This window comes from Fukomys damarensis, unplaced genomic scaffold, assembly GCF_012274545.1.
Source record: "Fukomys damarensis isolate Sample0158 unplaced genomic scaffold, DMR_v1.0_HiC HiC_scaffold_19, whole genome shotgun sequence".
Lineage (NCBI taxonomy): Eukaryota > Metazoa > Chordata > Mammalia > Rodentia > Bathyergidae > Fukomys > Fukomys damarensis.
Genome location: NW_022900931.1, coordinates 52,469,004 through 52,493,035, shown reverse-complemented (window position 1 = coordinate 52,493,035; position 24,032 = coordinate 52,469,004). Strand labels below are relative to the sequence as shown.

The following is a 24,032-nucleotide window of genomic DNA, read 5'->3' as shown; positions in this document are numbered from 1 at the left end:
TGGCACCTGGAAACCCACTCACCGAGTCCCACTAACACTCATGCTCAGTTTGGCTCATGCTGCCACGGGTGAAAAATACGTAAGAGTCCTTCACTTGTTAAATTCCATGGTAAAATATGGGTGCCTTGGTTTTGCTTTTACAATCGGAAGTTGTAACAACCGTGGACCCACATTCCTATGCGGAACTGCCTGGGTGGGTCTTTCAGGTGGTCGCAACTTCATTCTTGTTTCTGTGGGCAAGAAGGTTTTGCAGCCCTCGTCTGCGCCATTCAGAGGCTGATGCTGAAGAGAGGAAAAGGAAGATGAGGTCGCGAGAAGTCAAACCAAAGGGAAGCTGGAGGACACACAGGAGGAATGGGGCTTTGTGGTCCTGCCCACGTCCCTCTTTCCCCATCCAGCTCAGCCAACTCACAGCTGCCAAGGCCCGGTCTGCCTGGGGAAGGCCCCCCCTGCAGAGAGTCAGGAAGTGCATGGCCCCTCCACAGCGACACAAGAAAAATCTGGGATCCTGGGAGGTGGGCAGAAACTCTACCCTCGAGTTGCTCAAACTCCACGTCGGGAGACCAGGCACGAAGCTCAGGTGACCAGAGACAAGGCAAATGACAGTGGAAGATGAGAGTAGATCCCTGTGTGAAGAAGTTGGCGACCATGAGCTCCCTGCTCTTAGCTGGGAACGGCAGAAGGCAAAGCTGGGACGAGATGGAAGAGTCAGAAGAACTGAAAACAGAGGAAAGGGATGAAGGAGAGACGGAGGTGGCAGTGGAAACCAGTGAAGTGGGGGGGCTCCACATGGTACTGTCACTCTCTTCGACCAGTGATGCCAGGAGCCAGGGTCAGAATTTGCCCTTCCTGGTCAGTTCTGGACTCCTCTACCCACTGCAGAGTGGGCCAGCATCATGGGCGCTTTCTTGGGGCTGGATAAACAAAGCAGCTTGGGTCCCACCCAGACCCACTGAATCAAATGCACAGTACAGGTACTGGCCTGTCTGCCTAGTAGAGAAAGCCAAAGGGCCTCCCTAGGTGCTCATCCCCAGGTGCCCCTGGCTTTGCCATGTGTAGGAGACACATATACGAAGTGCAAAGAAGTCCCACAAAGGTGTATTCTAGCAGAAAGACAGTCCCTGTCCATCCACCCTGGTGGTGCTTGAGATCATCAATAAATACGGCTTCCGTCCTCAGATGGTATTTAATTAGCATCAAACTCTTTTATTTCATGTAGGTTAGAGCCTTGCCTGAGACACTTCCTTTAGAAAGGAACCTGGCACTAGAGATTAAAATGAAATAATAGCATGTCAGCGCGGCCTCGTCATGGTGTGATCCCCTGAAGTCCTCAACCCTGCCGTGAGCAACACAGAACCACTTTCCTGGGAGCAGGCATTCGACATGGTGGCTTTCTGAGGTGAGAGATGAAACTTTCTTCCAGGGAAAAAGCTGTAGCCTCTAAGAAGTGAGAAATGGAAATAATGGACCTTGTCAAAGTTGAAAACAAATGTCATGCTTTTATTTGAATTTTTTTCTGCAACTTGAACTCGTCCAGCCTGTGCCTGCCCCAGGGCCTGTACATGAGTCGTGTCCTCTGTACTGGAATGGCTGAGCCTTGTGGGGCTTCCAGACCTTCCCTGACAACTCAGTGTCAGCCCTGGGTGCCTCTGCTCCAGGCACCTGTATTTTGATGCTCATATGCGATCTGTCCCTCCTGGTAATTTTCTGGTTTCTCCATCTGTGTATTTGTTTATTACCTGCCTATTCCAGCCTAAGAAGGAGGACCATGTCTGTGCCTCCTCTGCTGTTTTTGCAGGATCTGAAACAGGGCCAGGCTCGTGAGGCAGGGACAAGAGGAGAGGGAGTGAGGGGAAGAAACAGAAGCAGACAGATAATAAATAGAGTTATATGGAGATGATAAATGTTATGTAGACAGATGTATAGATAGAGGATTGATAGGTGATGGAGTCTGTTGATAACAGAATTTAGATTGATAGATGACAGACTGATGATAGGTATATAGGTAATAAGTAGATAGATGATAGATGGTAGATAGATAAAAAGGAAGTAGGTACATAGATGATAGTATGGATAGATGGGTAGCTAGATCTAGAGATAAAGACAGATGATAGGTGGATGGATGGATAGATAGGCGGACAGATAGATGGTAGGTGGATAGCTGATAGATAAGTGAGAGAAAGGAAATAGGTGGATGATAGAGTGATAGACATATAAGTAGGAAGTAAGATCATAGAGGGATGATAGATTATAGGTAAATCTATAGATAGAGGATAGATACTTGATAGGCAGATAGATAATGGATACACAGATGATGGCTAGATGCAGAGATAGATAGATGTCACATAGGCAATGATGGAGACATAGACAGACAACTAGCTAATCAGTCAGATACTCTGGCTTACACAGAAGAGCAGAATGTCTACCCTCCAGAATCTGCCACCCAGAGAAGAAAGTGACAACACAGCATCAGACACCATGGCCCCCAGCATGGCCAAGTGTGGCCAGATGACATGTAAGTAAAGGACAGCGAGGGACTCCAGGAGAGGCTGTGAACACAGAGCAGAACTTGCAGTGGGCTAGAAGAGCTGAGCAAGCTTCCTCAGGGGCTGGGGAAAAGGGTGGCTTCAGAGTCACTTGAGCTGGAGCCTAAGAACTGGGTGGACACGAGCATTCCCAAAATGGAGATGCCCAGGGGTGGCCCACGAGCCATTCAGGTGACCTCAGGTGACGTATGCCCCCAAACTAACTGATGCTCACAGTCGCTATCATTATATTCATGTTTAGTAAGAAAAACACATAATTGGTTTCATCCTCAAACCAGAGGTCTTCATTCAGTGTGACGTTAAACATAATAATGAATTGAAAAAAGTGTGTCTACCTAAAAAAAGGAAAAGACCGAGTACATGAGCAGGTGGTAATCGGTATGGTAAACGTCGGAAAGGATGTGGGAGAAAGATGGCCAGCAGGCCTAGAGCACAGTGATTCCCCCACATAAACTCTGCCCCGTGAGGGACTGGGGAAGGTCTCGTTCACAGCTTCAGCTGGGCTGTCAGAGGTCATGCAGGCTTAATGGGCTTTCCACCAAGTTCTGGAAGTGACAAGGCCATATCCAAGTACGCCACACACACACACACACACACCCACACACACACACACACACACACACACCGCCAGAGCTGGGCAGGAAGCAGGGAGTGTTCCAGGCTCTAGACAGAACCGCACAGAAGCCTGGTCCTGCTTCTTCTGCTTCCAGGGGCAGCCACAGCAGCCCAGTGAGGCCCTTCCCTGATGAGGAAGAAGAGACGGGGGAAGGAGAGAAGGACAGAGAGAGACAAAGCCTCAGAGAGGAGGAGGACAGAGATGAGCAGGACAGAGAAGCGGGGAGATGGCCCACAGAGAGGGGAGGCAAGAGGAGAGAGAGCGAGAAACAGGGAGAAAGGGGAGAAAGAGAGACCGTGGGTGAGGTAGAAGGACAGAGAGAAGCAAAGTGGGGGTAGAGGGGAGAAGAAAAAATGAGGAAGAGAAAGAACAAGAGACACAGAGACTGATTATCTAATGACCAAATGCTGGCGAAAGTCCTTATCAGGAAGAAAAATTTTAAAATGCATGAACTCTATTTATACCCTGAATAAACAAGATAATTACGTGTTCGTTTCATAAGTTGTGCCTTGATTTCAGATTGCCAGTGACCATGGATGTTTGGATTTCACATAAGCAAGTTTAAAAGCCATGGGTCCCGACCCTCCGACCAGGAGGCTAGGCTTAGTCAACACGTTCACACTGTGATCAAGGCGTAAGGCAGAGAGTTGAACAAACTAACATTTCACTCTTGGAACTGAACTGTAAGCAGCAGAACTGATGAATCTGCTGATTGTTCCATTGTTCTTGCCTGCTCTTGACATTGGCATATATCTGCCCCTTGTGTGACTCAAAGAAGGTCTTTTGTGTATGTGGGGAAAGAAAACTGCAGATGACCCTGTTGAATATAAAGTGTGTATGTGTGTATGTGTGTTTTCTCAAGAGCAATCCCTTTATTCTTATTATTCTAAAAGCCAATTGCTGTATACAATTAGCATCTCAGGCCTGCCTATAAACCACGCACCATGCACAGGCTAGACTCGGGCTGGGCACTCCAAATGCAGCACTGTCCGGGTCACCTCTTTCTTCCTGAGATCACTGCGCACCCCAACAGAGAGAAGGACAGCATCAAGTTCAGCAGCAGGCAAACCGGGCTATTATCTTTCTCCCCATTGCTCTTCCGCTGCCTCAGCCCAGCACACTTCGGGCTCCCTGGTCGTGGGATACAGCCCCTCTATCACATGCCTTCCCCTGGCAGCACCCTCTCTGTCACCGCCAGACTCCCGCCCTCAGCTCTACTCTCACCTGCTCTCCCAACTACCGACATCCCAAGGTCCAACCCAACAGAGCTGCTTGTCACACACCAACATGCCAGTCCTGCCCACAGGCTTCCCACAGCTGCCCCTCTATTGCCTCTACATTGGTATGACCCCTCAACACCTCCTCTCCCAGCTGCAAATGCATCTGACAAATCCCTGCCTTCTGTAAGCAGCATCTCTTGGTGCTCTCACCAGTGTCTTCCTGGTTCCCCAAGATTCAACTCCAGTACTAGTACCAGCCCCTTCAGGCACTCACTCCTGAGCAATCCTACCAGGCCGGCTTTTCCTGAAATGACTGTGTGGTACTGAGCACAGGGTGAGCTACAACAACGCAACAGTGACCGCATCCTTCAGTGTCAATCAATGGACGTGCACACGTGCATGCATGTGTGTGTACGTGCGTGTGCGTGTGTGTGTGTGAGACTGGAATCTGAAACTCCAGCCCTTCAGCTACATCCCATTGAGCCCACTGAGCTACATCCCTAGTCCTTTCTTCAGTTTTATTTTGAGACCCGCTGTCACTAAGCCACTAAGTTGCCCAGGCAGGAAGACACAGGTTGGAGCCCTGCTTCCCAAGTCACTGGGACTACAGCCATGCACCACCAGGCCTGGCTGTGTCAGTCAACATCTCATCCTTTCTTATGCACGGTTCACTTCTCACCCCTTTCAATTCATGGCTTTCTTTTTAAGCCCTGGTTGTGTCCAGCTCTGTGATGTGGCTTTCTGTGTATTTTTCTCCCCTCTGTATTTATAGTCCTGGTTACCTAGGGTGGTGCCAGAGAGAATGGAAGAACTATGGCTATTTCTGTTGGCTCAGACTGTACTAAAGAAGGACGTGCTTTACTTCCCTGGAGGTGACATCCTCTTAGGCCTACATATTAACAAATCCTCCTGTTAATTCATAGCCCTGGCTTTTCCTAGGGAAACACAAGGGTTCAAAGAACAGTGCCAGTGAAGGTCTTCCGGCTGAATGCAGATGCTGCTGATGCTGCCCCCATGGAAAATCTGGATTATGGGGCCTTTAGATAGATGAAAGATAAGATGGGAAATCTGTGCCCTGTACCTGTCGGCCTGGAATTCTAAGGCCCTGCTACCGGTCACCAGGTAAAAGATGGAGACTTGCTGAGCAGAGCTAAATCAAAGTCTTTAGTTGATTTCAACCTTCAGTTTCTCTCTTAAAACAGAACCAATAATAACTCAACAGGTTTTGGGAGAGAGAGAAGATCTAACATATAATTGAACTCCGCTCAAGATTTAAGTCATAAGCACAGAGGCGTCTTTAAAATCCTGTATTGACTGCCCTCCTAAAAGCAGAAAGTGGCTTCACAACTCACTGCCCTGGGGAAAATGTGGGACCGTCCTGGTCAGTAAGTGTCAACCTCCCTGTCACAGGCCTGTGCCGGGGAAGGCTTGGTGTCCCCTTAAGATCACCACTATGGAGGGAGATGGAAGAAGTAACAAGTGCTTCCCCTCTCCTCTCCTGTCCCACCTGGCTCCTTCCCTTGCCCGTCAGAACCACCTGGGTCAGTGAAGGAGAGAAACAAGTCTGTCCCGTCTAGCAGATAAGGTACCATTGCGCACACAGATCTTTATTCAGTGTGCAAAGTTGAAAGACAGAAAGCAAGAGTTTGAACACGTTTGTGCACAGTCCCCCTCCTTCATTTTAGCATGTCTCAAAACCAATACGACAACAATGTCAAAATAGGCAAGCAGCACTGTGAAACCGTGAGACCAAATCACTGTCCTTGCCTTCACCCACCTCTTGCAGAGGAAGGAAAGAAATGATGAAAAAGACTTCACTGACTGGTTCTCCAGTGTGTCCCCAGTGCGTGGGGAGAGGTTAGAGGAGGAGTCATCTCGGGAGAGACCCAAGCTGGGCAGAACCTCAAGGAAGCAGCTGGGAAGTCCATTGTGGGAAGGATGAGTCCTTTTTCAGGCATATTATCTGCAAAGTGGCCTCCCAGAGGACTGGCCTGAGCCATGTGGCTCCCAGTGAGCTGCCTGGAAGAAGGTCCGATCTCCCTGAGCTCACCAGGAAAGTCACCTGCCTGTGTCCCAGGACCCGCAGGCATGGGTGAGGCACTGAGGGTCAGTGGGCCTCTTGTTATTTGGTGATGTCCATTTGCAAAGCTGACCTAATGCATGGGTTGGTGGCTCTCCCTGAAGGGCCAGGAAGGACACAGGCGCCTTTGTCTCATGGCAAACAAAGGCAAAGTCACAGCCGAGTGGACCCTGAAGTGGTGTGGGACATCCGCCTCATCCGTGAAGACGCCTGTCCTATGGGTGGAAGGCGTTCCAAGGATGGACAAGCTGCATGGCCGTCACCTGAGCGGAGCCTACTCTTTGGAAGACCCCACTCCAAGTGGCTCGTGCCAAGTCAAGTATACATGGCATTTCTCTGAAGATCAGTTGGCACCAAGGAAAGCATTTCCAAGCCAGGCGTGGTAGTACAGGCCTGTGATCCCAGCACTCTGGGAGACCGAGGCAAGATGATCACAAATTCAAGCCCAGTCCAGGCAACTTTGCAAGACGTTGTCTCAAAATAAAAACTTAAAAAGGAACGGGGATGCAGCTCAGTGTGAAGGCCCTGGATTCAATGAGAGGTGGGGGATTGATTTCCAAAAAGGTCCTTATACATCTTCCATGCTCACTGACACTGGTCACCTGGTCACTCAGGCACCACCAAGCTCTCTCTGTACACCCTTGCTCCACGGGAAAGCCGGAAGGTCTTCAGCGAGGACTTGGTCACAGAACAGAAAGCACCGCTATCAACTCTGCAAACTCATCAACCTCCATTAAAGGCGAAAGATGTGCCGTGAGGACTTTCTAGAAATGAAAGAAAGAAGAGGAGGAGGAGGAGGAAGAGGAGGAAAATGAGGAGGAGGAGAAGGGAAAGAAGAAGAAAAGAAAGATGGAAGAGAGAAGAAAACCTTGCTGCAGCAGGCACCCCAGGATGACAGGGAAGGAAAAGCAGTCACCCCCTCGCAGGAAGACCGTACTGCAGCCTGTGCCGGATGGCAAGAAGGGTTAAATTTATGTTCCATTACAAGTCCCCTTTTTTTTTGGTTTCATCTTCTCAGTAAAACACATAACTTAAAATGAAATCAAATATTAAAAATGACAGACTATATAAGTGCTGTGAGTAACTTCAGGTCACGGAGGGAGGGAAAAGCCGGCAAGTTGTCAGGCACTATCTGTCAGAGTGAATTAGAAACAATCAACAGAGACTGAAAGGGAAGGTGATTGTTATTAAGCGGCAGGGCTGTGAGCAGGCTACCCAGATGTGGTCATGCATATAAAGGACAGGAAACAGCAGTTTAATTCAGGAAGCCCTGGCGAACAGGGCAGCAGAGAGGAGAAAAGTCCTTTGTCGCTAATAAGCTGGAAGTTACTTTGATAACAGCAGGGTTAGACTCGAGAATAAAACACATTTCTTTCACTACCACACACCATTAATATCGCAGAAATGTGGTCGGAAGAAATGCCCAGTGCGAGGCGGGATTAGCAGTGGCCTTCCCCACGCCAGCCCGCAGAGCCAGGCCCACCGCTGCATCTGGGGACCGCCTCCCCTCCTTCCGAGTCTAGGCTCTTCCTGACCGCATCGGACTGTCACCTTCTAGAAATGTCATATGACCAAAAAAGAATAATGATAGTGTTTCATTATTTCCCAGTGTCAGGCCCTCCCGCCTCCGTGGCCTGTGGGGAAGGTGCGCGTCCGGTAAACAGCCCCGATATAATGAAGTCCATGTATGCAGCAACGGAAAACAATTTTATATGCAGACAAGGCCCGATTTCATAAGAAATTACTTATGCAGGCGTTCTGCAATTATCCTGTGATACTTTCAGGCAACAGTCTGACAGCAGTTGTGCAAACAATAAAGGGATTACAGAAATAAAAACAAATAATATTACACACGCAGAAACTCCATACTGCATGTGGCCGGGTTGTAGAGGGTGCACAGAAATCAGTGAAGCTGGTCAGGGACTGTGGAAACCAGGCGCGGGGTCCAGCCGCCCCTTCCCAAGCACAGGGACAGCACTTTTGCTGGATGCCAGCCTGGCAGGAAAGAAAATGCTCAGCAGTTCTCTGGGGCCCACCCTTGTCTCGGGAGGTGAAGGTCCCCACTGTGCCTCTTTGGCCCCTCGTCCCCTCAAGCTCTGCAGGAGGAGCAGAGTGGGGGACCAGGAAGCATTGGGCCTTGGCAGCCCGCACACCTCTCCCTCACGGGTGGCCTCACAGGACAGAAAGCATTTTGTCCTTCTGCCTTATCCCAGGCCAGCCGGGTCCACTGGGAACCCAGGGGAAGCTGCCAGTCCTCTCCACAGAGGATCAGGATCCCCCAAAGCAAGCGGACCAACTTGCACAGAAAAGCAGACCACCCTGGCCCCTGGGCACAGAAGTCAAGCCCCCACCCCGCAGTGGGCATGCGTAGATGCGCCCTCAACCTAGGCGTAGGGCAGGCGGAAAGGAAGGTGGCACCCGTAGGCTACGCGGAGCCATCATGGACACCCCTCCCTGCCCCCCCCTCCTCCCCTCCGCCAGCACAAGCACATTCAGCAGGTGGCACTTCAGGCTTCACACCCTGGGCTCTCCTAGGCCTAGGCAGCCCCATGGGGAGCTGGGGTGCAGCTAATTCTTACTGATCCCATCCCCCAGCGTTCCCACTGTGCCCAGTGCCCGGTGCAGGTTCCCACTTCCACCCAGAGAACACACATCCTTGCGTCTGCAGCAAGGCTTTTGCAAACTTGAATTAGACGGCAGCATTAGGGAGGGAAAAGTAAAAAGAATCAGAGTTTTTTTTCTGATTTATTTGTTTCAACCCTGGGGATTGAACCCAGGACCTTCACACTGAGCTACATGTGTCCCACTTTTTTCTTTTCTTTTTTTTTTTTTTAGTTTGAATCAGGAGCTTGCTAGGTCTCTAAGTTGCCCAGACTGGGCTCAAACTTGCTAACCACTTACAGGGTTCCAGGAACTTTACTCGGTGTAGTGGGAGCTGCTGGGAAGAAGACACAAGCCCTCCATCCACATATGAGCAGGTTCCTCTTTCCAGCTAAGAGTGGCCCTCAACCTGTCTGGGTTCTGCCTCTGCCAATGACTTGCTGTGTGACCCTGGGCAAATCTCTTACCCTCTCTGGGCCTCAGTCTTCTCACTGATAAAATGAAGGTGTCTTCTGTTAGTCCTACAGTTCTATGGGCTTACGAATGATCTAGAATTACCAAAATGGGATCTTTGTGTGGCCAGGGAAAGAGGCCTAATGGACAATCACCAAGGTTCTTTACTCTCTAACTCATTCTGTGCACTATCAGATGACCCATCGTGCCTCATTTTCCCTGCAGTGAGTGGGAGATATCTGCTACCTGGAGGGCCACTCTCTCTTCCTCCTGGGATGTAGTCAGACCGAGGCTCCCTGATCAATGGGAGCCCCATGGATCTTCCACCTGCAACTCTGCCCAAGCACCCACATCTGTTAAGCTGTGAAGGAGCCATGGGCTCTGCTGCTCCAAAAACAGGGGCCAGTGCTGTGGGCACCTCCCTGATCCTGTAGACCTGCATTCAACAGGACTCCATCTAGGGCAAAATAAAGGCCCCAGCAAACCAGCAGCAGGGAGACACCAGGATTCTGGCACCTAGGGAGGACCTCCTCCTCCGGAAAGGTGGGCTTCTGCAGACACCTGCACTGGTTAAAAGAAACATAAGCAGAAAAGAAGGGACTGAGGAGATAGCTGAGTGACAGCACATTTAGCATGCATGAGGCCCTGGGTTCAATCCTCAGTATCTCAAAACAGAAAAAAGAAAAAGAAAAGGAAGCCAAAGCCAAAGCTTCTCGCTACGGCCTGCCATATCATGCCTGGGCATCCAGCCCGTCCGTCTCTTCCCAGCTTCCTGTGCTGACCACCTCCCTCCTCTTGCGAGCTGATGCCCCCTCTTCCCCACCGGTGTCCCCGCATTCCACCTTTCACGGAATGTCTCACCACCTCACATCGCCTCAGCTATCGGCTGCCTTGTTTACCACTTCCCACCTTCAGCTCCCAGGATATAAGCAACCCGCAGCCAGGGTCACTGACTGTCTTGTCCAGTGCTGTACCCAGTGCCAAGTACACTGGAAGATGGGACTAAGTAACAGTACCCCCTTGGCGGGGAACTTATGCAGGCTGAAAGAATCCCAAGGGATCTGTGGATGGGAGCAAGCTCCACCCACCTTGCTGCCCTGGAGAACTGAGATGGTCCCAGGTGTGGGTTTGCCCCTGGGGAAAGCGTGAGCCATGCACCTTCCACGTTCAATTTAATCCACTGCCATGGAGGGGATTACGGACATCCTTACCTCAGTGAGTTTCAAGTTCTCCTGGTGCAGATCAAAGACAACACAAAGCCCCACACACATATGCAGGGCTTATCATCATTATCACATAGAAATTACAGCCACTCCCCCCTCCTCCTCCCCGCTCCCAGAGCACCACTACTGCAGCATTTAACGAAGGCAATTACTGCTGTGGGAAGCTGTGACTCACACGCGGCCGAGGAGGAGCGGGGCTTTCAGAGCCACAGCAGGTCGGGCCCCAAGCGCAGGGCTCTGAGCCCAGCGGGACTTCACAAGTTGGTCAGAGGGAAGGAGGGCCCTGTGGATGTCACTGGACTTCACGACCCAAGCCGGGGTCTTTCTGAAGGATAAAGGTACAGAAAGCCAGACAGTCACATCTCCAGGCTCTGCCTCCTATCTTTGCGGGGAATTCTCTGGAAAGCCACCTTGGGTTGGGACATGAAGTCGCTGTGGGAGGCGAGACGCATGAGAGATGGGGTTACCAGCAGGTGGCTTCACTTCTATGCAATCGACGCTTATGGTTAGCAGTTTTGTCGTCCCCAAGATGAATCTGTATAGCAGGGTATGTAAGACTTCAAAAGTCCTTTTCACAGAACTGGGAGGGCAAGGATGGGGCACAGGAACAGAGGCAATAGGCCCCGGCAGGTAATTTGAGACCCAGACACAGCTCTGAGGCAAAGTGAATCCACTCCGCCCACTGCCACACAGCCCTTCATGGATCCCAGACCCGGGCCAACTGAGAAAGTGCCCAATTCCAGACCCGAGGAGCCTGTATTCTGGGACCACAGAGTAGAAACAGCCTGGGATGGAGGTGCCCAAGTGGTTTCTGCCTGATTTTAAGCCCTGTCCTTTTTCTGGTCATCAGAGGACAGAATTTTTTCTCGAATATAAAGTTCCAACCCTACTTCCATTCACAGAAGTTATCCCAAGTGCTCCATTTTCCATCCAGGAAAAGCTCCCCACCTCCCTTGCCGACGCTGAAGAATACAGTTTCCTCAGCCATGCCTTCACTTTCTGCTGTTTCAGTTACCCAAGGTTGACCATGGTCCCAAAGTATTAATATTCTTCTGGACCTTTTCCAGAGAGAGACCATGTTCACATAGATTTTATTATCAAAGATTGTTGTAATTGTTCTCTTTCATAATAATTATTGCCCATTTCTTACTGTGCCTAATCTATGAATTAAACTTTATCATAGTGATGTATGTGTAGGGAAATGTAGTACAATGGGATTTGGTTGTATCTGAGGTTTTGAGCATCCACCCATCGGGGCCTTTGGGGGACTAGTACGATTTATATTTTAGTAGCAATGGGGATTGAGCCTATAGCCTTCACACTGAGGTATCCCCAGCCCTTTATTTCACACATGTTGAGATAGAGTCTTGTTACTTTCCCCAGGCTGGGCTTGAACTTGGGGTCCTCCTGCCTCAGCCTCCCAGAGTGTTAGAATTATCTTCTAGGAGACCCAGAGCTAAAATAGGTGATTAACCCTAAAATGTGTGCTTTGGTGGCAGAAGACAATATCTATTCTGTACCATCCACAAAACCTGGTTCTGTCTCACCCCAATGAAGGCACAGGACACTCCTCCCCTCCTGCTCCATGGCCAGCAGGACCAGCATTCAGTCAGGTGGTCCATCTTCCCCTTCCCTTCCCACCCCAGAGAATAGCGATCAAGGGCAAGTGGCCAATACCCTGACAGTACCTCCTCCTGCACCTCAACAGGCACGGGGCATGGAAAGTTCTAGAACAAGCTGATGCAATCACTCCCTCCCTCACTCTGCCCACAGCCGGTCTCCCCCATCTCCACCACCTATGGCCCTCAGCAGTGATGCTAAACTGGGCCTTCAGAAGCTGCGAGCATCCACGCAGCAGAACCGTTACCATCAATGTAGCAGCTAAATATTGTAAGACTCCTAACTCCCCCATCTGTGTTTTGCCTCCCAAGAGGGAAAATAGTCTTCACAGACATTCCCTTATCTGGCAGGCAAATTCTAAACCTTACTGGCAACCGCAGGCTTGTTTTCCCAACCAAACAGCTATGGAACCAAAAATTGTTCCTGCCTGCGATATGCCGATGGGGGACCTAGCCAAACCGCTCAGCCTGCAGGGCCAGGGCTGTCCCCACCGCGAGAGGAGCCCCGGTACTCCAGGAAGTCGATGGTGCCAGGGGAGGCCCACTTGTCCGCTGGCGGCAGCTACACCGGCTGGCGTTCGCTGCTCCTTTTTCCTGACGCGGAATACACCCACCAAGAAGCTGCTGGAAAACACTCACCGCAGTGTGAAATCAACACTTTCTAACTCAAATAAAGGGGGTAAAGCAGGGAACACATCCAACCCTTTTGCAGCAGTCATTTTTCTCCTGCGAGATCGCATCAGGCTAGGGTGACACCAAGCCCTGACTGTCCCCTGCCTCCACGCATGCCTCAAAGCCCCCACACCCTTGCTTTCCATTTCTGGCATTTCCGTGCATTTTTCCCGGCCCTTCCCATTCTACACACCAGAGTCCTACACCTGTGCTATTGCTAATAAACCAATATCGGATGATAACTGTGGAGGCCTAATGGATAGGAGCCTTTATCGACTGGCCTTGGTGTCTATCTGAGGTTCTCAACAGCCAAGATTTAAATGTTTCGTTTTATTTTTAACTTTCACTTTTCCACATTTCTGCAATGTCAGGCAAAGAGGTATGGTTTTACTATCAGAAAGAATCATGGTGCAGAATAATTTATGACTTCAGCTTGGGCTTTCAGAAAAGCTATTTCAAATCTTCCCTTTGATTTGGTTGTATCAAAACTACTCAAAATAACAGCAGCACTTTCTTGGAACTAGAATATGTTAGCAGCACCTCAGGATTTTGAACTGAAGCCTCGTCTTTATCCCAGAAGAAAACTTCAGAAAGGGATTAAGTCACCGTGGGGAACATAACACTTCCTGAGATCCTTTGCTCCTCCAGCCTTCCGCATCCTTCCCAAAAGGACCCAAACCACAAAGGAATGTCTATCCCCGTGGGAATCACACAAGCACAGGAGGTGGGTTTGGGAATACCACCTGGGTCGGGAGGAGGCTGGCCAGGTTAGGGACACAGGGTGCTTGGTTTGGATTTGTGATGGGCCCACAAGACAAAACAGAAGCAAATGGGGAAAGAGTTGCAATCTCGTAAGACTTACCTTAGCAGCTTAACTGCATACTTGTCTTAAGGACTGTCAGTCTGGTGAGAAAACACCCCAGGAAGGAGGCTGCTGGTTCAGGCACTGACAGATTGCCAGAGGGGCGTCCCAGCTCCCTATCACAAAAGGAAATAGAGAAAGGAAAAGATGTAAAGTGAAATGTAACAAATTCACCAAATCACAGCAATATGCAGAGGTCAAGGAAATTCAACGGCAAAGGTTAAAGATGAAATCAAATCCGGTATATGAGAATGGAAATCTATCCCAAAGCAAGGCCACCGGTGACGTGCTGTAGACAAGAAGCTAAATACTGCCTAGCACTGGGATCTTTCATTTTCATCAGATCAATAAAAGCTTATATTTATCAGGATTCCAAGCAGCTGCCACTTCTGACAACCTCCACTTTATTTTCTCACTCCTTGCGCTATATCGGGGCAAAGAGAGAGGAGAGGCAGCTTTTAATGCTATTTACACCTGAAGACACAATTCCATTAAGAGGTCCTGTTTTGTTAAAGAAACAGGGATTGATATGATTATATTGGCAGGAGCGGGAAGTCTCTTTGTTCTTCTCCCCATGTTCCGCTTTGCAATCCAGACCCAGCAAGGAGACTGCCTGACACCGAGTCCACGTGCAAATACTTTTTTTGTTGTTGTTCAAACTTCCCATTTCCAGAGAGAGGGAAGGCTCTCTGCTAAAACAGTTACCACTCTAATCATCTGTACAACAATATTTGCTATCAGGCATTCTAAATAGATTATCACCAGTCCATCTGTGTCATTATTGATTTATAAGGCTTTAAGCAGCTTTCGAATGCAAGCTTCCCCACTGAGGGGTTCCTTGTATAAACCAGAGCTGTGCTCAAATATAGCAGCCATCATCACTCCAGATATTTTTCTTAAAATCATAACAAGAAGGGGGAAATGATAAATTGCTTGTAATATACTGATCCAAACTGATATGCAAATCTTGTTTTTTAAATATATTACTTGAGTAAAAAGAGGCATCATTAACATATGAATGCTATATGCAAATGATACTGATAGAGCAGATGTTGGCGCATGTAATTGACCTATATGTGAATTGCATCAGAACCCTTAACTCTATTAATTCACTACCCAGTAACTAGATATTGTCCAAAAAGTACATTCTTTGAAACCATATACTGAAGGCAAAGCTGACAGGGTTCCAAGGATTCTGAAACAAGGTCACTGTCACTAGTATTTTGCTGTCATCTGCATTCCCCTTCTTATGGATGACATCATCATGTGGCCGTGTAAATCGATCACTTAATAGCATTTGGAAAATACTGCAGTGGGGAACAGGTTATAAAAAAAAATGCCCCAGTTTTATTCTTTTTCTTGGCAGAAATGTCATACCTCTTAAACTGAGGGTTTGTGCATGAGTGCACTGTGAAACACACAGATGCCATTTTATTCCCCGTCTTTATTTTTCCACTTCTTCTCAGAATGACATTAAATTGTATTAAATAGCCTTTTGTCCACAGGGCACAGACCACCCCGCATATGATAATGTATTAATGCCCCACGTTCCAGCCACTGAGCTGAAACATTCTGAGACTTGGAGGATAAGTACGAAGCACCATTGTGTGTATAGCCTGCTAACAACTGTGACACATACTAATAGAAACATACCTAATAAATTACTGCTTTCAGGTCTAGCAAGCTGACATTTCTCTGCAAGGGACAATTTTATATTTGTGGCACAGAACAAAATTGCTTCATATGAAGCCACTGTGGATTAGCATAAAAATTAACACTTAAATTTCAGCTTATTTTCCACCCTCTCCTCCTGCCACAACAATCAATTCCTCTTATAAATCTGATTAGATTTTATGATGCTTATTATTCAGAGCATGTCTCAACACAGCATTCGCAGGCTTGAAGACTATTTGTTTAAATAGAAAAAAGAAGCAGATAAATCTATAGGTATTTTTTATTACCCCATTTCCCCACCAGTTTCTCTCTCATATTGTAACATCGGTAATTGATTGCACACATTAATTAACATGTAAGGTAGAAATTCCGCATTATGCATGATTTATTTTCCTATCTGGTGAGTAGGTTTGTCTGCTGCCCTTGTGTTTCTAGGACATTGGGCTCGATTCTGGTCCAGACATAAATGCCAATGCTCATTCCCCCTGAAAGTTATTAATGTCAGATATGAAATGAGATTTTTGATTTCACCTGCTTACTAATCCACAAAAGCTGTTTTGAGTGATGCAGGCTTAAACGCCGAAATTTGAAATGATATATTGCTATATCTGATAACATGCAAATATGTTCATTAGACATAATTTAGAAGGAGAGAATAGCAACACTTTTATAACAAGCCTAGGTCAAAAATGGTTGTTAATTAAACAAGTCATGAAAAATGGTACTACAAGGAGACTGTCCAGCAGACACCAGACTTTCTCATGATAGGAGCAGATAAATACCCAATGCTTTGCACTACAGTGGACAGAGAAGGGGCAAAAACTTTCTGAGTCTCCCACTATGTAAAGCGAGGTTAGCAAAACTACACCCACATTAAAACCTCAAATAGATCACACTTTCTACTTAGATTTTAATGGTGACACGCGATACTTCTCCATTTGAAGATGCGATTTTACTTTCTGTCCTAGTGGCTTAAAGTGATTTATATGGTTGACTCCTTCACAAATAAACCCGAGAAGAAATTAATTTTACATCCGGCCATGCTGCTGGTTTGCCCCCAGTGTTTATGGCTCTGTATTTTACATCAAATAGAGTAATAGACAAAAAAACATGGTTGGCCATTGAGGGCAGGGTTGGGGGCACAGACCAAAGAAGAACTCACACGTGTCTGTGGTTTCTTCCTTTTCCTACATCCCTGAGTGTGTGCTTTTGTTACCTAGAGAGCTAGGCCTCTTTCCGTTGGCCATGAGTATTGTGGGTGGGCGCAGTAAGACAGGCCACCTGAGCTTGGCTTCTTAGAGTGAGGCTTCCTGGTGAGTACCTCGGAGGAAGACAATACCTCGAGAGGAAAATACAGCAAAAGGAGGGCTGTGATATTTTCCAGCTGGCCACCCATACCACCTTCGCTGTAAAGGGAGACAGCATTCATACCATGCCAAAGCTGAAAACCTCTTCAGGAACCAACAGGTGCCCATGCCAGCCTGCATGTGTGGAAGCCACTAGTTGATTCTTTACTTATCCAGAGAATCTTTGCAGTCAGTGACTTGAATACAGGCTGTAAAGCAGGAAGGGCACATACATGCTTTGGGAGTCACACACAGTAAAGAGAGTTGAGTGTGAGATCAAGCAGCATCCTGGTAATCACGAAGAAGTCCACACTCTCGCCTTCAGAACATGCAGTCTTTCTTCATGACACCAGTGCAGGGCTTGACAAAGGCGACCTTTCTGCCCCTCACTCATCCGGTGGAGGTGGAAGGCCCTTCCCCCATCGTACTATAGCTACATTCTCATCCTTAAAATCAACAGCATTACTATTGCTAGAAATCCTAATCTTTAGGTTACGTTTAATGGCTGCTGTGCTTTCAAATACAAGATTTCAGCTAGTGGAACCAGAGAGTAGCATTCCTCCTGTCCACCTCTAGCAATGATCTGAAGTTCAAAAACAGAAAACAGATGACGCTTTGGTGGGAGGAGAGAGGATCCTGAATTCTGCTCGGCTCTCCGTGCTTTCTTATTCACACTACAACCACCACTGTCTTTCCATGCAAATTCCTGATGTGATGCTCTACCCTGAAGCTCCTCCCTCTACCTGAAGCCCCTCCCTCTACCCTGAAGCCCCCTCCCACTACCCTGAAGCTCCTCCCTCTACCTGATGCTCCTCCCACTACCCTGAAGCTCCCTTCTCCACCCCGTGGTCCTCCATCTCCCCCTCAGCTCCCTGGATTTGGCCACTGTTTGCTTCCCCTTGGTGGTGCCGCCAGTTCCTACCTTCCAGAAGCCATCAAAAGAGGGCCCAGGGTACAAGGTAACCAGTTGGGAGAACCCAAGAAGATCCACCAATTCCCTGACCATGGAAAAAAACTGTCAGAAAACTTTGAAGGCGTCCTCAAAGACTTCAGGGCATAAATGCCACCTGCATCCCACTGTCCTAGTGGATGAGTTCAGCTTGTACTTCTCACAGACAAAAAGTTTCTCCCAGAGTCGCTGTACTATTTGTCCAACACCCTGTGTCTGTACATCCAATGACAAGTAATTCCCAGTGTCTACCATAGGTTTGACTATTATACATTCTTGCAGAGGCTTTAATTAATTTCAAAGAGATTTATTTGTTGACCCAAAATATGAGTTAACAAATACATATGTGATAAAATATATAAATAAGTTAATGAAAGCTTAAAAGCATGTAGAAATAGGTAAATGGAGAGACAGAGTGATAACTGAAGAGAAAAAAAGTAATAAGAGCCAGGTTTGGTGCACACACACCTATAATCCCAGCATTCTGGAAGGCTGAGGCAGGAGGATCTCAAATGCAAGCCAGCCTAGACAGCTTAACAGTTTAGTGATACTCTATCTTAGAATTTTAAAAATAAACTGAAAAGGTATGGGGATATAACCCAGTGAGAAGGCCCTGAGTTCAATCCCTAATATCACAAAAAAAAAAAGGTCATAAGTGCTTGAAATAATTGGGAAATCCTCAGATATAATATGCAAATAAAATGTCTTATGAAGGAATGAAATAATATCAGTGGACCCCCTAATCAATGAGCACACATGAGCTCCTCTCACATGCCCACCTAGCAGGCTGATGTGACATGTGAGAAGATGCCATCAGCGAAGTCCCTGCTCTGGTTTACTGTTGAGGAATTTCGTTCCCGTTCTCAGCTTAAGCCAGTAGGATCCCGCACAAACCCTCACACAGTCAGAAGGAAGACAGAAATGCTCCTCTGCCCTGCCTGCCCCTTTAGAAGGAGAGGACTCTGTCAGAATGTTCTCATGATGGAGTCCCTGGCCAGGTAACACTGAGGGCCACTTCCTGGGTGGCCATCACCACGGCAGTGAAGAGCACAGATCCTAACCATAGCCCAGAAGGCACCAGTGCTGACTGCCTAGTCACATGATCACTTCCTGGTGCTCACCTCTGATAGGCAGACGACAGTGAACACCTGAGCATGCTCAGTTCAGGATCTGGCAGCTGTCACCACTCAACTGTCAGCTGCCATCTTGGCTGTTCCTGGGCATTTCTGTCCTGTGGTCTCTGGGTCTTCTACCTGTGAGGAGCTTGATCCCAGGTGAACATGAACATTCAGAGCAAGTGTCCACCCCACACGAACCGTCCTATCTCCACTCCAATGTTTATTTCTCCTCCAAACTTCCACTGATATGCCTAAATAAAAACTTCATTATTTAAAATCACTGCATAGAGTCCATTGTTTGTGATTCTTTGCTCTTATGAGAAATTTGCTTATCTATTTGTAAACTCAAGAATTGGGCCTAGATTTGTGTTGTTTTTTGTTTTTTGTTTTCAGCACTTTGTAGCAACAGAACCTCAGCTCTTACCTTCTCTTGGCTCCTAAGACCCTCTCCTTGGCAAGCTCAGGGTGCTATGGAAACTAGTTTGAGAATCATTTGGACTGGAGCCTTCTTACGGCAACTGACTTTGTATTCTGAGACAGTCGAGTGGCGTGGAGGGACATGTACCGGAAGCCTGGTGGTTGTCAGGGCCGTACGGAGGTGATAATACAGACAGCAACGTGTGGTCAGCCCCCGGCAACCCAGCACAAGAAGCAAGGCACTGAAATGAGACAGTCTACCCTTCCCATACTCTTCAGCCCAGATTCCCCACCTATTCTTTTGTTCTGCTTCCAGACCCGTCAACTGATTCCAAACTACAGGGCAGTGCCCTTTGAGGCAGGCCAACCTAGACCCCAGACGTGCTATCAAGGAAGACCGGAGACTTCCTGATCTGTGGCCTGAGACACACCGGGAGAATTAAACACCGAAGACTCTCTTCAACCAACTGCCACAAGACACCACTAGAGGGCAACACCCAAAATGAAGACAAGAACCACCTGAAATTCCTCTTCCCTAGGTCGGGGCCGGGTTGTCACCTGCATGCCACCTTTCCCTGTGGTCATATCTTCTTATACCTGTTCCATGAACCAGCTAAGACTTTGCTTAACCAGTTAAGACTTTTCTTGAAATTTCATTCACAGATTCCCTTAAACGAATCTGTTTCAAGTGGAAATTTTATATGACACAGCTATAAGCAAAAAGCAGTATTTATTTCCCCGACTACATGTATAAAACAGAGACATAGCTATGTCAGTGAAGAACATGCTTGACCATGTGGAACCCTGAGTTGGGGCTCAGTGTTGAAATGCTCAGGGAGGGAAGGGCTGGGCACAGCAGCTCTGGGGTGAGTAGTCAAACTTGAATTCCTCTCTGCTGCCTGGTTGTAGGCCCAAGCACCCAACAGCCTCTCTGAGCCCCAGCTTCCTCATCTGTAAGTTGGAGGTCATGGCAGTACCTACCCCATAAAGTTGTAAACCAACTGAGATCATTAATAATCAACCCATTAAAAAGGTGACACAGCTAATCCACAGTTCGCATCTGCTATTATTGTCATTGTTATGTAAAAAGGCAAGCCATGCCAGGCATTAATCCCAGCACTCAGGAGGCCGAGGCAGGAGGATCACTGCAAGTTTAAGACCAACGTGGGTTACACAGTGAGTTCGAGGCCAGCCCGAACTATATAGTGAGACCCTGTCTCAAAATACAAAAATAACAACAAACAAAATAAGGTAAGCCAGCAAGAACAGGAAATGTTATAGAACTGGCCATCTACGCCACGTCTTCCGAGGAACATTGGCTCCTATCACTTAACTACAGAAACAGTTCCATGCAGTGACAAGATGAGAAGGCTAAGAGTTAGAAGCCTGGATCCCTTCCCAGTCTGGGTTAACTCCTATCTGAATTGGGAGTCCCTTCCTTTCCCAAGGCTTGACTATCCCGACTATGAGACTCTGAGGGGTTGACCGAATCCAGGGGTTTTCCAACAACCTTTGTCTGTGGAGGACTTGAATCCCTGAGGCCACAGCCAGCCCAGCCTTGGTGAATGGTGGCCTTCCCACTACCCTGGCCCTGGTGAGGACTCACTAAGCAAGGGCTTCCAAGGCATGCAGGCCAGGCCCAGAGCTGGTGATGGGATAGGAATGCAGAGCCAATGATTCCCAAGGTGCAGGGGGCGTGTTGCCTCCCACGAGGGAAGGAAGTGCAGTCCTCAGCATGAAGTCTAGGATGAGCTGTGACAGTGGCCCTAAGTGGAGGCACCCAGGATGAGGTGAAAGGGAGCCTGCCTTCTGACTGCTCCCTCTGAGTCTCAGCCCCGACCTTGACTCAGTTCCTCCAGCACTTTCTACTTGTGGTCATAAGGCCACAGATACGCTAAGCGTCCTATCTACCTAGTACCTTAAAAATGCTGAGTCGGAGCCGGGTGTGGTGGCGCATGCCTGTAATCCCAGCACTCCGGAGGCTGAGGCAGGAGGATCACTGTGAGTTCAAGACCAGCCTGAGCCACATAGTGAGTTCCAGGTCAGCCTCAACTACATAGTGAGACCCTGTCTCAAAACAAACAAACAAACAAACAAACAAACAAATGAAAATGCTGAGTTGGGCACTTAGTGCGGTATAACCTCTTGGCTCTCTCCTACATCCAGCCCCTCATTCTGTGCCTGAGACTTTCAGAGGGGCAGAAGCTTGTACCTCTGTCCTGAAGCAGTATCCAGTTTCTCCAAGAAATACCCAAGGGAAGCTAACTTTATAAAGAAAGGTGTTTAAGTAGCTTGTGGTCTGGAAATTCAAGGGCATAATACAGGCATCAGTTTGGCTCTGATGTGGATCTCATGGCCAGCAATTGGGGCACAGGTAAGCAAGAGAGAGATCGCATGGCCACAAAGGAAGCCAGGGATCAACTCAAGGGTCAGGATGGCTCTTCTAACAACTCCCTTTCTTGAGGGTCGGGGGTCCAAGGCAAGCACCTTAATGTCTTCCAAGGGTAGCTCCCCCAGGACCCAAAGCCTTCTCCTGGGCCTCGCCCCCTGAAGATCCCACCACTTCTAACACCACCATATCGGGGACGAGGCTTCTAACACAGGAGCCCTTGAGGGAACATACTCAAACCATAGCCAACACAGGTTAAAATCTTCTAATTTTTACCTCAAAAGCTCTGTTAACAAGTTTATCCATTTCTTAGCTACAAATAAGATCAGAACTCCCTCAAAAATCTAATGGAAGCTATGAGCCTTTCCACGATATCACACGCACGCACGCACACACACACACACACATACACACACACACATCGGCCTTGGGTTTCTTCAAGGACTTCTGGTTAGTGGACCTCCTTCACTTTGTCTTTCTAGGAATACAGGGTCTCCCCAGGTTTAAGGGCTCCTGCAGACCTCTTCCAAGCCAAGCCTGTGTGAGTGGGAACGGCAGTGGGACTGAGGAGGTCCTTAACCTTGTGACAGTGGGAGGAGAGATGCTCACCCACCCCAGGAGTCACTAGGTGTGGCTTCTGGACAAAACACACATGCTGAGGTTTTTTTTGTAGGCGTAAACACAAGGTCTCTAAAATAGGCAATGTTGAGTCTCTGGCACCAAATGAAGGCATGAAGCCAACACTGTTTATAATCCTCAAACTTACAAGTCCTCATTCCAGAAACATTCGTGTGAAAGGCAGTTTCTTAGGGTCGGGTAGTGTCTTGCTCCCAGGCAAGCTTGGCTGATGCTACCATAGAAGGGCTTACCCAGGGGCCCCTGTCTGTCCCCCTGGAGTTGGCCATGGAGAACAGCCCTGGGCGTGGAGGTCCCTGGAAGGCTACTTGGCCTTTTGGGGAACTGGCTTTTGCCTCAGCACCACTGATAAGTCCTGAAGGCTTCTCACCAACCATGATGGTGCCGAATCTCAAATCATTTATTCAGGTATTTACCATTTCACAGTCTTTATTAAAACAAACACTGTGAGAAAAACAACAAAAAAAAATGTTATTTCTCATTTCTTTCAACTGTTCTGCTTTGGCAACTTTTATTGCACATTAGTTCAAAATAAGCTGCCAATAAAGTTGGATGAAATTAAACTCAGGCTGGAGTTTTTTCCTCAATAATTTTTGTCGGGTTGCTTTTATTTTCATAAGGATTTGAAATGTGGCATCCTCATAGGCTCAGAATTTCGCTGTCTGGGTAGTTACCACTTCTACCGAGTTTATGAATTCCAATTTCGGTTCTTTTAAAATGAGTTTGGTTTTACTGTTAGCTTCATATCAAAAAGGTCTCTGCAGCAGTTTGTCTTTTCCTATATGAAAAGCACGGCACACAACCAGGAACTTCTATACTGTAATTAGACTTAGAAAAATTATGTGATTTCCAATTTAGCAGAACCTCAGAACACTGCATGGTCCACAACCCAAAGCCAACATTTGTTTGAATATATGCTTTCACAAAAATATTTTTTTAAAAGATAGCATTTGTGAGTAGGCCAAAATGATTCAATTTGAGATAGCAAAAAAATAAACATCTTGGAGTGAAAATTATGCACTATAGTAATTTGATTATAGTGAAAATCAAACACTGTGTGTCATAAGCAAACAATGGGAATTTTTATGCAACTAAACATTTTTCTGGCTATCTAACTATGATTTATACATCTAAAATGATAAATTTAATTCCATCACCAGTAGATCAATTGCAGGTATAACAGATAAAACCAGAATAAATCATCGTATCACTGTATCGGAAACACAAAGAGCAGATAGGAGGGGAATTTTGACTTGAAACAGAAATCTGTTTTCAAGCTTCCCAAGGACAAAGTGCCGTGGAGAAATTCAATGTATACATAAAGTCATCTGATCCAAATATGCTAATGATTTTTATTGGTCAAATCTTAAAAGTAAGGTTTATTTTTATGAGTATGCATTAATTAACCCAGCATGTACTATCTTTCAGGCTATCTTGCCAGGGACTTTCATTTAAACATGTTTATTGTGAAATGTTTGCATTCTCCACATTTGTGGCCCACACACAGATTATTTCATACTTTCCTTTAGAACACTTTAGGAAAGTTAAAAGGAGTTATTGTTTTTGATTAATGCCATTTGGAGACAGTTTAAGAAAAAGGGGGTGGGGGGG

The 24,032-nt window shown here is 47.5% G+C and overlaps 1 protein-coding gene across 7 annotated transcripts in view; it reads right to left on the bottom strand.

Moving 5' to 3' along the window:
- Znf536 (zinc finger protein 536) overlaps positions 1–24,032 on the bottom strand; it is a 433,293-nt gene that overhangs the window by 302,166 nt on the left and 107,095 nt on the right. For all 7 annotated transcript variants that reach the window (XM_010641004.2, XM_010641005.2, XM_010641003.2 and 4 more), the window contains one exon: positions 13,893–14,008. The gene's annotated coding sequence lies outside the window, so the exon portion shown is untranslated. The remainder of the gene's footprint in view (positions 1–13,892; positions 14,009–24,032) is intronic.